Source organism: Rutidosis leptorrhynchoides, chromosome 7, assembly GCF_046630445.1.
Source record: "Rutidosis leptorrhynchoides isolate AG116_Rl617_1_P2 chromosome 7, CSIRO_AGI_Rlap_v1, whole genome shotgun sequence".
NCBI classification, from domain to species: domain Eukaryota; kingdom Viridiplantae; phylum Streptophyta; class Magnoliopsida; order Asterales; family Asteraceae; genus Rutidosis; species Rutidosis leptorrhynchoides.
The window spans coordinates 232,258,505-232,274,355 of record NC_092339.1 but is presented as its reverse complement, the minus strand read 5'-3'; positions in this window follow the sequence as shown (position 1 = coordinate 232,274,355).

The following is a 15,851-nucleotide window of genomic DNA, read 5'->3' as shown; positions in this document are numbered from 1 at the left end:
CGATGATTATGTAATCTCTAAAGTCTTAGAGATTATCTACTTCAGCCTTAACCACAAATCAGATAAGTGGACAGAAATGATAGAAAGAAGAATCAAAACCATGACAAGAATGGTGCATTATTTACAAGCTAAACTTGTTATACAAGCATCATCAGCAGTTACCGGCAGTATTATCAGCACCAACAATATCGTCAGCATCATCAGCAGCACCTATGACATCACAAGTTCCGCCAATTCAAGAATCGCCGTGGACATCATCACTGATCAACAACGAGTATATTGTATCAACGAGTTATGAAGTAATAACTCATTCTTTCGAAAGAATTTATATATATATTTTATATATGAATTCTAAAACTATATAAATCTTTCGTACTAAGCTATTGAGTATGAATTGAAAAAGGGTAGATACTACTCGGTTAAATTCATATTACCAATATGCTATGATGTACATCCTTCGTTAACAACCTAACCATCGTTAACTACGATCTCTGTTTCAATTAAATGAATTCGGTTTCATAATAAACCAAGTGTATCACTCAATAACATGTTTGATTTTACACTTTCATCTTCGATGTACTCGAAACTTACTAGAAAACAACATTCGTATCTTGCGAAGTTAGCAAGAGTTCTATGAGCATCAACATGATTCATTAAGGAGATATCTATAAGAATAAATATTGAAGTATTGATTACGTTAGCGAAATACTCTGCGAAGATTATGTAATCTCTAATGTTTTAGAGATTATTCTTTACTAATTTAAGCCAAAAACTAAATGAGCTTAATATGATATTAACTCGTTAAATCTGTATTACACCTGAAGAAAATATACATACATATATTTTCATCAAGACTGTAATGAAAAATTCTTGTTCAAAATATTATTTGTGAAATTTTTTTTAACGGGTAGGTAATACCCGAGAAATATATAAATTCACAATTAATATATTACATTCGTTGATTCTAATTCAGTAAATCATCAACTATACTCCTTATTTTCACAACAATATACCTTATTTTATAAGAAATCAAAGCAACCATACTCATTCAAATTCAATTACATATTCTGATTTTGAAATCTCAGAATGCAACTCGAGATATAAGCAAAACCATCACTCTTAGATCTTTACATTTTTCAAAGCTATACTTTGACTTCAAAACTGTGATAGAACATCACTTTTATTTGTAACACTCAGAAGGATATGAGAATCAATCGAGATTCATGACGATTTCATCCTTTGGATATTGACAATGACAAGCTGCATTTAAAACACTTTGAAATTTCGGAAGACACTTCAAATAATGAACTATCGAAATGATGATTGAACCACACATTAATCGCAGTCTTGTACCTGAAAAACTCTCGAAACCGAAGTCATAGTTTAACACGTACCCGTGTCGAATTCTTTATCATTTATTAGCAAAAACAACCTTACGATTTCTTTCAAAATTAGCCAATTTTGTCACAGCTCCAGCAAGTCAATTTCAACTCTTCAGTCGGACTAGTCTTATTATAACCTCGATGGATATGTTGTCCTTTCACCATCGTTACTGGGGAACCTTTTATATCTCGCCACATTAACAGTAGACTTATCAACAACTTCATTAACCTTTGACTTAAGCCTCTCCGAAAAGTCATTGTACTTATTCATTGAAACCCCATCATGTACTCACCTACATCCTGTAACAATAATGGGCATACCAACTACTGGGAATCAGCTATCAGTATTTTGAAATTCGCAACGATTCTACACCAACAGTTATATGTATACATATAACGCCTAACTCCGATACTTACATAATTCGAATATGAAGTTTCTGAAAAACATCCCAAACTGTGAACTAGTTCTCTAAAATTGGAAAAATGCTTAGGAAGCAGCAAAAACTGCAAACCACTTTAAAGATCAAAAGTTTGATGATAAAGAATAGCATGGTGGTAAGGTTGAGAAAAAGAAAAGGATTGGAACTGGAAAACGGATTGAGTAAACCATGAAGGAAGCTATGGACAAATCACAAAGACTAAACCTGCCTTCAAAGAATTCAAATGACTCAGTGTCTGCTGAAATTGTTAGCAAGCACCTTACTCCTTATTCTAAACCTTTACGAACATTATTCTTCATCATCATCTTATGTTAAATATTATAAGATATCTTCGTATCTCCCATTATACATATTCTCCATATTTTTGGAGATATTCTCACAACTATTCTTATCTGAAATCATTTATCTCTCCATAATATTTGCAACATAAGAGAAACTGTGTTAGTTTCTAAATTCTGAAAAATTTGAATATGAATGTTTTTGAGGTAGTGTTGGGAACTGATGCATGAGTTAGTATAATATAATGACACTTGATCAACGTGATTATATTACAGTAATTCATTCTGAGTTTCTAATGGAACGTGATGATTCACATAACATACCGTCATCATGTGCCATTTACACGACTCTTGCATTCTACTCAATTTCTAAACATGTTAACAACATATTTTCTTGATAGTTCTATTTTCCAGGGTATTCTGGTAATTTAATAAATCAAAATCGCGCCATTTCGATTTCCTTCTTAGAACATATACTATGTTCATTCTGAAATCCATACCTACAAATTCTGGACTTTTACATACGATGCTTAATAGCAAGAAGAGGAAACGAAAGAATGAAGTTTCGAAGTGTAAATGAGGGTATAAATCGCAGCAAATAGGAGAGAGCATTAACTATGGATGATAATGATTATAGGAAATAGAAGCATGGACTTCGAAGAATAAGGAAAGGTATAAATCCCAACAACAACACATAAACTATAAATCGTGTATATCAATAAGTATTGCAATGTAAAGACACGGGAGAACTAAAAACACTATAAAGCCAAGAGTATAGTAAAAGTGAATAGATTCCTCTGACGGTAGATGAAAAAGAAGAATGATAGATATAAAAGTTAGGAGTATATCAAGAATCAGTAATGGATAGAGCATATTGATGAATGCTTTAAAAATATGAATTAGGGGAGAAAGAATGGAAGGTGTGAGATATGGAAATAAGGAAACGAAGGGGGTGGAATTATAGTAAAATATCCGACAGAGCAATCGAAATAGATTATTGCATTTAATCAAAGAAGATCTGATTTCCTATATCGCCGAAGAACTAAATCTTATTACGAAGATTTTCTTTAAATCCCATGAATTTCGGAAATCAATTATAACTACGTCATCAGTTCAAATGATTCTACATTTACTCATTTCCCTCTCTTGCGATAGCTTCGATTATACTCTTCGCGTAATCAAATTGTTTTATCTTTATTACTCAATGATGATAAAATTCGATTCATCGACTCATATTCGTCATGAAAACATTTTTATAGTTAGCCATGATGACCTCGATCAAATTTCGGGACGAAATTTCTTTAACGGGTAGGTACTGTGATGACCCGGAAATTTCTGATCAAATTTAAACTTTAATCTTTATATGTTTCCGACACGATAAGCAAAATCTGTAATGTTGAGTCTCGAAAGTTTTGAAATCTATATTCATGTAATCAATTACCCTTTGACCATGCCTGACGATTCACAAACATTTATGTGTATATAGATATGTATATATAATTATTAATTATTAATTGAAAACGTTAAGATATTAGATGTATAATATTTTACATAAACGTGTTTGTTTCGATATTTGTTCAATATAGTTATTGACGGAATTAAAAGATAATATCATATGATTGAATTATCAGATACATTGAATTATGATTACGAGTCTCTGTTACGAGGCCCACGTTAATTTGAAAAATCGTTTCTTTTTAACGGTATTCGGAATAAATAGTAAAGTGAATTTTCAAATGAGAACAAAGTATCACTTATCTAGTGTCAGACAGAAGTTAATGGAGAATTGAATTTCATAATACTTGATTGATCTAATTTCAAGCGTGCGAAAATGTTTTTCGATATAATAGAACTTGTTATTAAAATGTCTTTGTTTAAATAACTTAAGTTGGAATATTGGTTGTTAGATATATAAATAACTTGCAACGTTTATTTAAAACGTGTTTATGTATATTGTACTATATAAAAATGTATAATTATTAAATATAGAAGATATGTTAAAAATTACCTAATTAATAATAAATTGTAATATTAATATAGTAAAGGTAATTACAAATTTGAATATAAGTGCTATATTAAGATCATTAATTTCATTATTAATATTAATACTAATAATAATATTAGTAACAGTAATATTAAATTTAATACGCATAATGTGTTATATTAATATTGGTATTTCTAACAATATTAATATTATTAATATCATTATTATTATTGAGATTATTAAAATAAGTATTGTTATTTTTTAAATTTATTACAATTATCATTAATGTCATTATTATTATTAATATTAATATTGACATTATTATTAATAAAAATCATTATTTTTGTTATTTATGTTATTTTTATTTTTATTTTATTAATAATATAAAGTATTATTATTATTATTAATATATTTATATTTGTAAAAATTATATAATCAAAAATGGTACAATGAGATTCCAATTCAGTTTCACATACCCATCCAAACTGTTGTTAATTTTTGTCTATGTCGGAGTTTGTTACAGATCATTGTCAAGCAAAATTCGTTTATATACATATGCAATTGAGAATCAATTAAGACAGAAAACTCAAGAAAAACAAACCGTAACCTCTGTTCTTCATCTTTTTAACCATATTTTGATTTTGAATGAATTTTCAAAATGTAATAACACAGTCTTGTTAGGAATCGTGTATCTAAACTATCTGTAAGTTTTCAATCCTCAATTCTTTCTATCGAAATCTAATTTTTGTGTCAAAGTTTTGGTTTTAAAAGTCAACTGAGTGTTCTTGAATCAAATTTGAATTTGTTTTGATGTTTTCAGTTAATTTGATGATCCATAAAGATTATAGGGATGATTTGCTACACAATTCATGTTGTAATCATAATCTATAACAGTCTTAATCTAAAAATCAACTTTTGAGTTCATGGGTTCTTGACAGTGATATACAAAAACTTGAACTCGAAATAAATTTCAAAAACTAAAAATGCAGCGTTGTTAGGAATCATTTACTTAAACTTTCTGTAAAATCTCAAGTTCCAATTCTTAATAACGAATTCGAATTTGCGAGTCAAAGTTATTTTGTCAAAAGTCAACTAATTTGTTCATCGAGAAATTAGAGCTTGTTTTGATGTTTTAAGTTCAAATGACGATTCCAATAGTTTTTAGGAATGATTTGAAACATATTTCGTGTTGTAAGAATTGTCCAAAACGTATTCGAAATGGAAGAACATTTTTTTTTTAAGAAGCTACGAGCTTCAGCAGTAGGCTCTTTTTCAGTTTTTTTTGAATTTTCTTAATTACAAGAACACTTTTATTTTTTGTTTCATGATTGTTTATAAATCCTAAGTTCAATACCCTTTCGATTGTTGTTGTTAAATTGCCTCTGTTTGATTTTAATTATGGTGAAGAAGATGATGAACTAGTTGAAACAAGTACTAGATATATATATTTGGGTTGTAGTATAATCATAAAGACATGAATGGAAGAATGGTTAAGGGTGTTTGTAGGTGAGCGAGAGGTCTCGGGTTCAAATCCGGTTCGGGACATATATTTTTTTAGAAAGGCTTTTGAAGGTAGATTTCATTACCAAAATTATTATTATTATTATTATTATTATTATTATTATTATTATTATTATTATTATTATTATTATTGTTATTGTTACTAAAATTATAATCTTTATCATTATCATTATTACTAATATATGTATTATTACTATTATTATGATTAGGATTATTATTATTATCAAAATAACACAAACTATTATTATTATTATTATTATTAATATTAGTATTAGTATCATTATGTACTTATTAGTATTATTAGAATCATTATTAACATATGTATTATCATTATTATCATTATCATTTTTATTATTAGTATTATTGTTATTAATAAAGTTATTATTAGTAGAACTGTTAATATCAAAACTATCATTTTTAACAAATAAATATATATAACACATAATTTAAGATATAATATAAGTATACGTTTTTAAATGGAATTTAGTATAAATTCTATATAACTACAAATATATAAATAATATATAGTAATAAATGAAATTATGTGATTTCCATTTTATGTGTTAATAGATATATAAATGATATAGGTTCGTGAATCTGAGGCCAACCCTATACTTGTTCAATGTCGTTCTATGTATTTTTACTACAAAATACATTAGGTGAGTTTCATTATTCCCTTTTTAAATGCTTTCGCAATATATATTTTTGGGACTGAGAATACATGCGCTGTTTTTATAATTGTTTTATGAAATAGACACAAGTAATTGAAACTACATTATATGGTTGAATGATCGAAATTGAATATGCCCCTTTTTATTAAGTCTGGTAATCTAAGAATTAGGGAACAGACACCCTAATTGACGCGAACTCTAAAGATAGATCTATCGGGCCCAACAAGCCCCATCCAAAGTATCGGATGCTTTAGTACTTCGAAATTTATATCATGTCCGAAGGAGGATCCCGGAATGATGGGGATATTCCTATATGTATACTGTGAATGTCGGTTACCAGGTGTTCAATCCATATGAATGATATTTTTGTCTCTATGCATGGGACGTATGTTTATGAGAAATGGAAATATGAAATCTTGTGGTCTATTAAAATTATGAAATGATTATTTATGTTAAACTAATGAATTCACCAACCTTTTGTTTGACACTTGAAAGCATGTTTATTCTCAGGTACGAAAGAAATCTTCCGCTGTGCATTTGCTCATTTTATAGATATTACTTGGATTCATTCATGGCATATTTCAAAAGACGTTGCATTCGAGTCGTCGAGTTCATCAAGATTATTATTAAGTCAATTATAGTTGGATATATTATGACGTCAACTTTCGATGTAATGAAAGATTGTCTTTTCAAAAACGAATGCAATGTTTGTAAAATGTATCATATAGAGGTCAAATACCTCGTGATGTAATCAACTGTTGTGAATCATTTATAATCGATATGGACTTCGTCCGGATGGATTAGGATGGGTTATGAAAGGATGATCACCTTACAAGATTGGAAGTGAGCTAGCAAACTTGAAAGTATTCTTGATTTTATGTAACTAGAACTTGTAGAATATATGAAGAACACTTAGAATTTGAAGATAGAACTTGAGAGAGATCAATTAGATGAAGAAAATTAAAGAATGAAAGTGTTTATAGGTGTTTTTGGTCGTTGGTGTATGGATTAGATATAAAGGATATGTAATTTTGTTTTCATGTAAATAAGTCATGAATGATTACTCATATTTTTGTAATTTTATGAGATATTTAATGCTAGTTGCCAAATGATGGTTCCCACATGTGTTAGGTGACTCACATGGGCTGCTAAGAGCTGATCATTGGAGTGTATATACCAATAGTACATACATCTAAAAGCTGTGTATTGTACGAGTACGAATACGGGTGCATACGAGTAGAATTGTTGATGAAACTGAACGAGGATGTAATTGTAAGCATTTTTGTTAAGTAGAAGTATTTTGATAAGTGTATTGAAGTCTTTCAAAAGTGTATAAATACATATTAAAACACTACATGTATATACATTTTAACTGAGTCGTTAAGTCATCGTTAGTCGTTACATGTAAGTGTTGTTTTGAAACCTTTAGGTTAACGATCTTGTTAAATGTTGTTAACCCAATGTTTATAATATCAAATGAGATTTTAAATTATTATATTATCATGATATTATCATGTATGAATATCTCTTAATATGATATATATATACATTAAATGTCTTTACAACGATAATCGTTACATATATGTCTCGTTTAAAAATCATTAAGTTAATAGTCTTGTTTTTACATATGTAGTTCATTGTTAATAGTCTTGTTTTTACATATGTAGTTCATTTTTACTTATCATAGTATCATGTTAACTATATATATATATATCCATATATATGTCATCATATAGTTTTTACAAGTTTTAACGTTCGTGAATCACCGGTCAACTTGGGTGGTCAATTGTCTATATGAAACATATTTCAATTAATCAAGTCTTAACAAGTTTGATTGCTTAACATGTTGGAAACATTTAATCATGTAAATATCAATCTCAATTAATATATATAAACATGGAAAAGTTCGGGTCACTACAGTACCTACCCGTTAAATAAATTTCGTCCCGAAATTTTAAGCTGTTGAAGGTGTTGACGAATCTTCTGGAAATAGATGCGGGTATTTCTTCTTCATCTGATCTTCACGCTCCCAGGTGAACTCGGGTCCTCTACGAGCATTCCATCGAACCTTAACAATTGGTATCTTGTTTTGCTTAAGTCTTTTAACCTCACGATCCATTATTTCGACGGGTTCTTCGATGAATTGAAGTTTTTCGTTGATTTGGATTTCATCTAACGGAATAGTGAGATCTTCTTTAGCAAAACATTTCTTCAAATTCGAGACGTGGAAAGTGTTATGTACAGCCGCGAGTTGTTGAGGTAACTCAAGTAGGTAAGCTACTGGTCCGACACGATCAATAATCTTGAATGGTCCAATATACCTTGGATTTAATTTCCCTCGTTTACCAAATCGAACAACGCCTTTCCAAGGTGCAACTTTAAGCATGACCATCTCTCCAATTTCAAATTCTATATCTTTTCTTTTAATGTCAGCGTAGCTCTTTTGTCGACTTTGGGCGGTTTTCAACCGTTGTTGAATTTGGATGATCTTCTCGGTAGTTTCTTGTATAATCTCTGGACCCGTAATCTGTCTATCCCCCACTTCACTCCAACAAATTGGAGACCTGCAATTTCTACCATAAAGTGCTTCAAACGGCACCATCTCAATGCTTGAATGGTAGCTGTTGTTGTAGGAAAATTCTGCTAACGGTAGATGTCGATCCCAACTGTTTCCGAAATCAATAACACATGCTCGTAGCATGTCTTCAAGCGTTTGTATCGTCCTTTCGCTCTGCCCATCAGTTTGTGGATGATAGGCAGTACTCATGTCTAGACGAGTTCTTAATGCTTGCTACAATGTCTGCCAGAATCTTGAAATAAATCTGCCATCCCTGTCAGAGATAATAGAGATTGGTATTCCATGTCTGGAGACGACTTCCTTCAAATACAGTCGTGCTAACTTCTCCATCTTGTCATCTTCTCTTATTGGCAGGAAGTGTGCTAATTTGGTGAGACGATCAACTATTACCCAAATAGTATCAAAACCACTTGCAGTCCTTGGCAATTTAGTGATGAAATCCATGGTAATGTTTTCCCATTTCCATTCCGGGATTTCGGGTTGTTGAAGTAGACCTGATGGTTTCTGATGCTCAGCTTTGACCTTAGAACACGTCAAACATTCTCCTACGTATTTAGCAAGATCGGCTTTCATACCCGGCCACCAAAAATGTTTCTTGAGATCCTTGTACATCTTCCCCGTTCCAGGATGTATTGAGTATCTGGTTTTATGAGCTTCTCTAAGTAGCATTTCTCTCATATCTCCAAATTTTGGTACCCAAATCCTTTCAGCCCTATACCGGGTTCCGTCTTCCTGAATATTAAGATGCTTCTCCGATCCTTTGGGTATTTCATCCTTTAAATTTCCCTCTTTTAAAACTCCTTGTTGCGCCTCCTTTATTTGAGTAGTAAGGTTATTATGAATCATTATATTCATAGATTTTACTCGAATGGGTTCTCTGTCCTTCCTGCTCAAGGCATCGGCTACCACATTTGCCTTCCCCGGGTGGTAACGAATCTGAAAGTCGTAATAATTCAACAATTCAATCCACCTACGCTGCCTCATATTCAGTTGTTTCTGATTAAATATGTGTTGAAGACTTTTGTGGTCGGTATATATAATACTTTTGACCCCATATAAGTAGTGCCTCCAAGTCTTTAATGCAAAAACAACCGCTCCTAATTCCAAATCATGCGTCGTATAATTTTGTTCGTGAATCTTCAATTTTCTAGACGCATAAGCAATCACCTTCGTTCGTTGAATTAATACACAACCGAGACCTTGCTTTGATGCGTCACAATAAATCACAAAATCATCATTCCCTTCAGGCAATGACAATATAGGTGCCGTAGTTAGCTTTTTCTTCAATAACTGAAATGCTTTCTCTTGTTCATCATTCCATTCAAATTTCTTCCCTTTATGCGTTAATGCAGTCAAGGGTTTTGCTATTCTGGAAAAATCTTGGATGAACCTTCTGTAGTAACCAGCTAGTCCTAAAAACTGGCGTATGTGTTTCGGAGTTTTCAGGGTTTCCCACTTTTCAACAGTTTCTATCTTTGCCGGATCCACCTTAATACCTTCTTTGTTCACTATGTGACCGAGGAATTGAACTTCTTCCAACCAAAATGCACACTTTGAAAACTTCTAACACCTTCTAACACCTTTCTCAAATGTTCACCGTGTTCTTGGTCATTCTTTGAGTAAATAAGTATGTCATCAATAAAAACAATGACAAACTTGTCAAGGTATGGTCCACACACTCGGTTCATAAGGTCCATGAACACAGCTGGTGCATTAGTTAAACCAAACTGCATGACCATAAACTCGTAATGACCATAACGTGTTCTGAAAGCAGTTTTTGGAATATCATCTTCTTTCTCCCGCATTTGATGATACCCGGAACGTAAGTCAATCTTTGAATAAACAGATGAGTCTTGTAGTTGATCAAATAAGTCGTCGATTCTCGGTAGTGGGTAGCGGTTCTTGATGGTAATTTTGTTCAACTCTCGGTAGTCGATACACAACCTGAATGTACCATCTTTCTTCTTGACAAACAAAACAGGAGCTCCCCACGGTGATGTGCTTGGTCGAATGAAACCACGCTCTAAAAGTTCTTGTAATTGGCTTTGCAGTTCTTTCATCTAGCTGGGTGCGAGTCTGTAAGGAGCACGAGCTATTGGTGCAGCTCCTGGTACAAGATCTATTTGAAATTCAACGGATCGATGTGGGGGTAATCCCGGTAATTCTTTCGGAAATACATCGGGAAATTCTTTTGCAATGGGAACATCATTGATGCTCTTTTCTTCAGTTTGTACTTTCTCGACGTGTGCTAGAACAGCATAGCAACCTTTTCTTATTAGTTTTTGTGCCTTCAAATTACTAATAAGATGTAGCTTCGTGTTGCCCTTTTCTCCGTACACCATTAAGGGTTTTCCTTTTTCTCGTATAATGCGAATTGCATTTTTGTAACAAACGATCTCTGCTTTCACTTCTTTCAACCTGTCCATACCGATTATCACATCAAAACTCCCTAACTCTACTGGTACCAAATCAATCTTAAATGTTTCGCTAACCAGTTTAATTTCTCGATTCCGACATATATTATCTGCTGAAATTAATTTACCATTTGCTAATTCGAGTAAAAATTTACTATCCAAAGGCGTCAATGGACAAATTAATTTAGCACAAAAATCTCTACTCATATAGCTTCTATCCGCACCCGAATCAAATAAAACGTAAGCACATTTATTGTCAATAAGAAACGTACCCGTAACAAGCTCCGGGTCTTCCTGTGCCTCTGCCGCATTAATATTGAAAACTCTTCCGCGGCCTTGTCCATTCGTGTTCTCCTGGTTCGGGCAATTTCTAATAATGTGGCCCGGTTTTCCACATTTATAACAAACTACATTGGCATAACTTGCTCCGCCATTACTCGTTCCGACACCATTTGTTCTTTTCGTTCTATTAACCCCTGGTCCGTAGACCTCACACTTCGCCACGCTATGACCATTTCTTTTACACTTGTTGCAAAATTTGGTGCAGAACCCCGAGTGATACTTTTCACACCTTTGGCATAGCTGCTTCTGATTGTTGTTGTTGTTGCGGTTATTATTGTTGTTGGGATGATTGTTGTAGTTGCTGTTGTTGTTGTTGTTGTTGTTGTTGTTGTTGTTGTTGGGCCGTTTGTTGTAGTTGCGATTGATGTTGCAATTGTTGGGATAATTGTTGCGATTATTGTTGTAATTGCTGTTGTTGTTGTATTGGTGATTCTTATCACCGTTTTCCTCCCACTTTCTTTTGACTTGCTTCACATTGGCCTCTGCAGCAGTCTGTTCTTTAATTCTTTCTTCAATCTAGTTCACTAGTTTGTGAGCCATTCTACATGCCTGTTGTATGGAGGCGGGCTCGTGTGAACTTATATCTTCTTGGATTCTTTTCGGTAATCCTTTCACAAACGCGTCGATCTTCTCTTCCTCATCTTCGAATGCTCCCGGACACAATAGGCACAATTCTGTGAATCGTCTTTCGTACGTGGTAATATCAAATCCTTGGGTTCGTAACCCTCTAAGTTCTGTCTTGAGCTTATTGACCTCGGTTCTGGGACGGTACTTCTCGTTCATCAAGTGCTTGAATGCTGACCACGGTAGTGCGTACACATCGTCTTGTCCCACTTGCTCTAGATAGGTATTCCACCATGTTAACGCAGAACCTGTGAAGGTATGCGTAGCGTACTTCACTTTGTCCTCTTCAGTACACTTACTTATGGCAAACACCGATTCGACCTTCTCGGTCCACCGTTTCAATCCGATCGGTCCTTCGGTTCCATCAAATTCCAAAGGTTTGCAGGCAGTGAATTCTTTGTAGGTGCATCCTACACGATTTCCTGTACTGCTAGATCCAAGGTTATTGTTGGTATGTAGCGCAGCCTGTACTGCGGCTATGTTTGAAGCTAGAAAAGTACAGAATTCCTCTTCATTCATATTCACGGTGTGTCGAGTAGTCGGTGCCATTTCCTTCAAAATAGTCAAATGGAACAAGTTAATCATACAGAATATTAAGAGTAGTTAATAGTATTTCGTAGCATAATATGAACTCATTTATAAAAGCTTTTTCTTCATATTAGCGTTTTATAAGTTTAAATTCGGGAAGTACCTACCCGTTAAGTTCATACTTAGTAGCTAATATACAATTCAACTACTACAATTCTATATGAAAAACTGATTATAATAATATTTCGCGTTCAAACTTTTTCACAATATTTTACAAACTTACAATACCACTTATTTTACATATAGCATGAAATATAGCACACAATAAATTTGATACAAGATGGTTGTGAAGATAATTCTAGCTAGTACACAAGTTGTTCAGCAAAGGCAATAAAGACACGTAATTCATACGTCCAGAAACAAGTCATGCATTCTGGTTTTACTAGGATTACTTCCCATCCTTGGTCTTGTGGGACATAACCGTTATGGCCGTTGATAAGACAGCGTGTTGTAACGTCGTCAAAGGGACGAGGGTTACGTAATGTCCAACAATCCCGTAACAATCTAAAAACCTCATTTCTTACCCCAATTACCGACTCCGTCACTTGTGGGAACGTTTTGTTTAATAGTTGTAGCCCAATGTTCTTGTTCTCACTTTGGTGAGAAGCGAACATTACTAATCCGTAAGCATAACATGCTTCTTTATGTTGCATGTTAGCCGCTTTTTCTAAATCACGAAGTCCAATATTCGGATATTTTGAGTCAAAATAATTTCTTAACCCATTGCGTAAAATAGCATTTGGGTTCCCCGCAATATATGCGTCAAAGTAAACACATCGTAACTTATGGATTTCCCAATGTGATATCCCCCATCTTTCGAACGAAAGCCTTTTATAAACCAAGGCATTCTTGGAACGTTCTTCGAATGTCTTACAAACTGATCTCGCCTTAAATAGTTGTGCCGAGGAATTCTGACCGACTCTAGACAAGATTTCATCAATCATGTCTCCGGGTAGGTCTCTTAAAATATTGGGTTGTCTATCCATTTTGTGTTTTTATACTGTAAAATAGACAAGAGTTAGATTAATAAAAAAAATACTTATTAATACAAGCAATTTTTACATATATCATAAAGCATAAGCACACTATATTACATATATTACACCACACGAATACAACTATCTTATTCCAACTCGCTCGTTTCTTCTTGTTTGGTTTTGGTTCGTTTTGCCAAGTTTCTAGGGATATATGATGTTCCCCTAATACGAGCCGTCGTTGTCCACATTGGTTTAGAAAAACCTGGTGGTTTAGAGGTACCCGGGTCATTGTTACAACTTAAGGACTTCGGGGGTTGACGATACATATAAAGTTCATCGGGGTTGGAATTAGATTTCTCTATTTTTATGCCCTTTCCCTTATTATTTTCTTTTGCCTTTTTAAATTCAGTTGGGGTAATTTCTATAACATCATCGGAATTCTCGTCGGAATCCGATTCATCGGAGAATTGGTAATCCTCCCAATATTTTGCTTCCTTGGCGGAAACACCATTGACCATAATTAACCTTGGTCGGTTGGTTGAGGATTTTCTTTTACTTAACCATTTTATTATTTCCCCCACCGATTCTATTTCTTCATCCGGTTCCGATTCTTCTTCCGGTTCCGATTCTTCTTCCGGTTCCGACTCTTCTTCCGGTTCCTCTTCGGGAACTTGTGAATCAGTCCACGAATCATTCCAATTTACATTTGACTCTTCATTATTATTAGGTGAGTCAATGGGACTTGTTCTAGAGGTAGACATCTATCACATAATATCAAACGCGTTAAGAGATTAATATATCACATAATATTCACATGTTAAAAATATATAGTTTCTAACAAAATTTGTTAAGCAATCATTTTTTCAAGTAAACACGGTCGAAGTCCAGACTCACTAATGCATCCTAACAAACTCGATAAGACACACTAATGCAAAATTCTGGTTCTCTAAGACCAACGCTCGGATACCAACTGAAATGTCCCGTTCTTATTGATTAAAAACGTTCCATATTAATTGATTTCGTTGCGAGGTTTTGACCTCTATATGAGACGTTTTTCAAAGACTGCATTCATTTTAAAACAAACCATAACCTTTATTTCATCAATAAAGGTTTAAAAAGCTTTACGTAGATTATCAAATAATGATAATCTAAAATATCCTGTTTACACACGACCATTACATAATGGTTTACAATACAAATATGTTACAACAAAATAAGTTTCTTGAATGCAGTTTTTACACAATATCATACAAGCATGGAATCCAAATCTCGTCCTTATTTAAGTATGCGACAGTGGAAGCTCTTAATAATCACCTGAGAATAAACATGCTTAAAACGTCAACAAAAATGTTGGTGAGTTATAGGTTTAACCTATATATATCAAATCATAATAATAGACCACAAGATTTCATATTTCAATACACATCCCATACATAGAGATAAAAATCATTCATATGGTGAACACCTGGTAATCGACATTAACAAGATGCATATATAAGAATATCCCCATCATTCCGGGACACCCTTCGGATATGATATAAATTTCGAAGTACTAAAGCATCCGGTACTTTGGATGGGGTTTGTTAGGCCCAATAGATCTATCTTTAGGATTCGCGTCAATTAGGGTGTCTGTTCCCTAATTCTTAGATTACCAGACTTAATAAAAAGGGGCATATTCGATTTCAATAATTCAACCATAGAATGTAGTTTCACGTACTTGTGTCTATTTTGTAAATCATTTATAAAACCTGCATGTATTCTCATCCCAAAAATATTAGATTTTAAAAGTGGGACTATAACTCACTTTCACAGATTTTTACTTCGTCGGGAAGTAAGACTTGGCCACTGGTTGATTCACGAACCTATAACAATATATACATATATATCAAAGTATGTTCAAAATATATTTACAACACTTTTAATATATTTTGATGTTTTAAGTTTATTAAGTCAGCTGTCCTCGTTAGTAACCTACAACTAGTTGTCCACAGTTAGATGTACAGAAATAAATCGATAAATATTATCTTGAATCAATCCACGACCCAGTATATA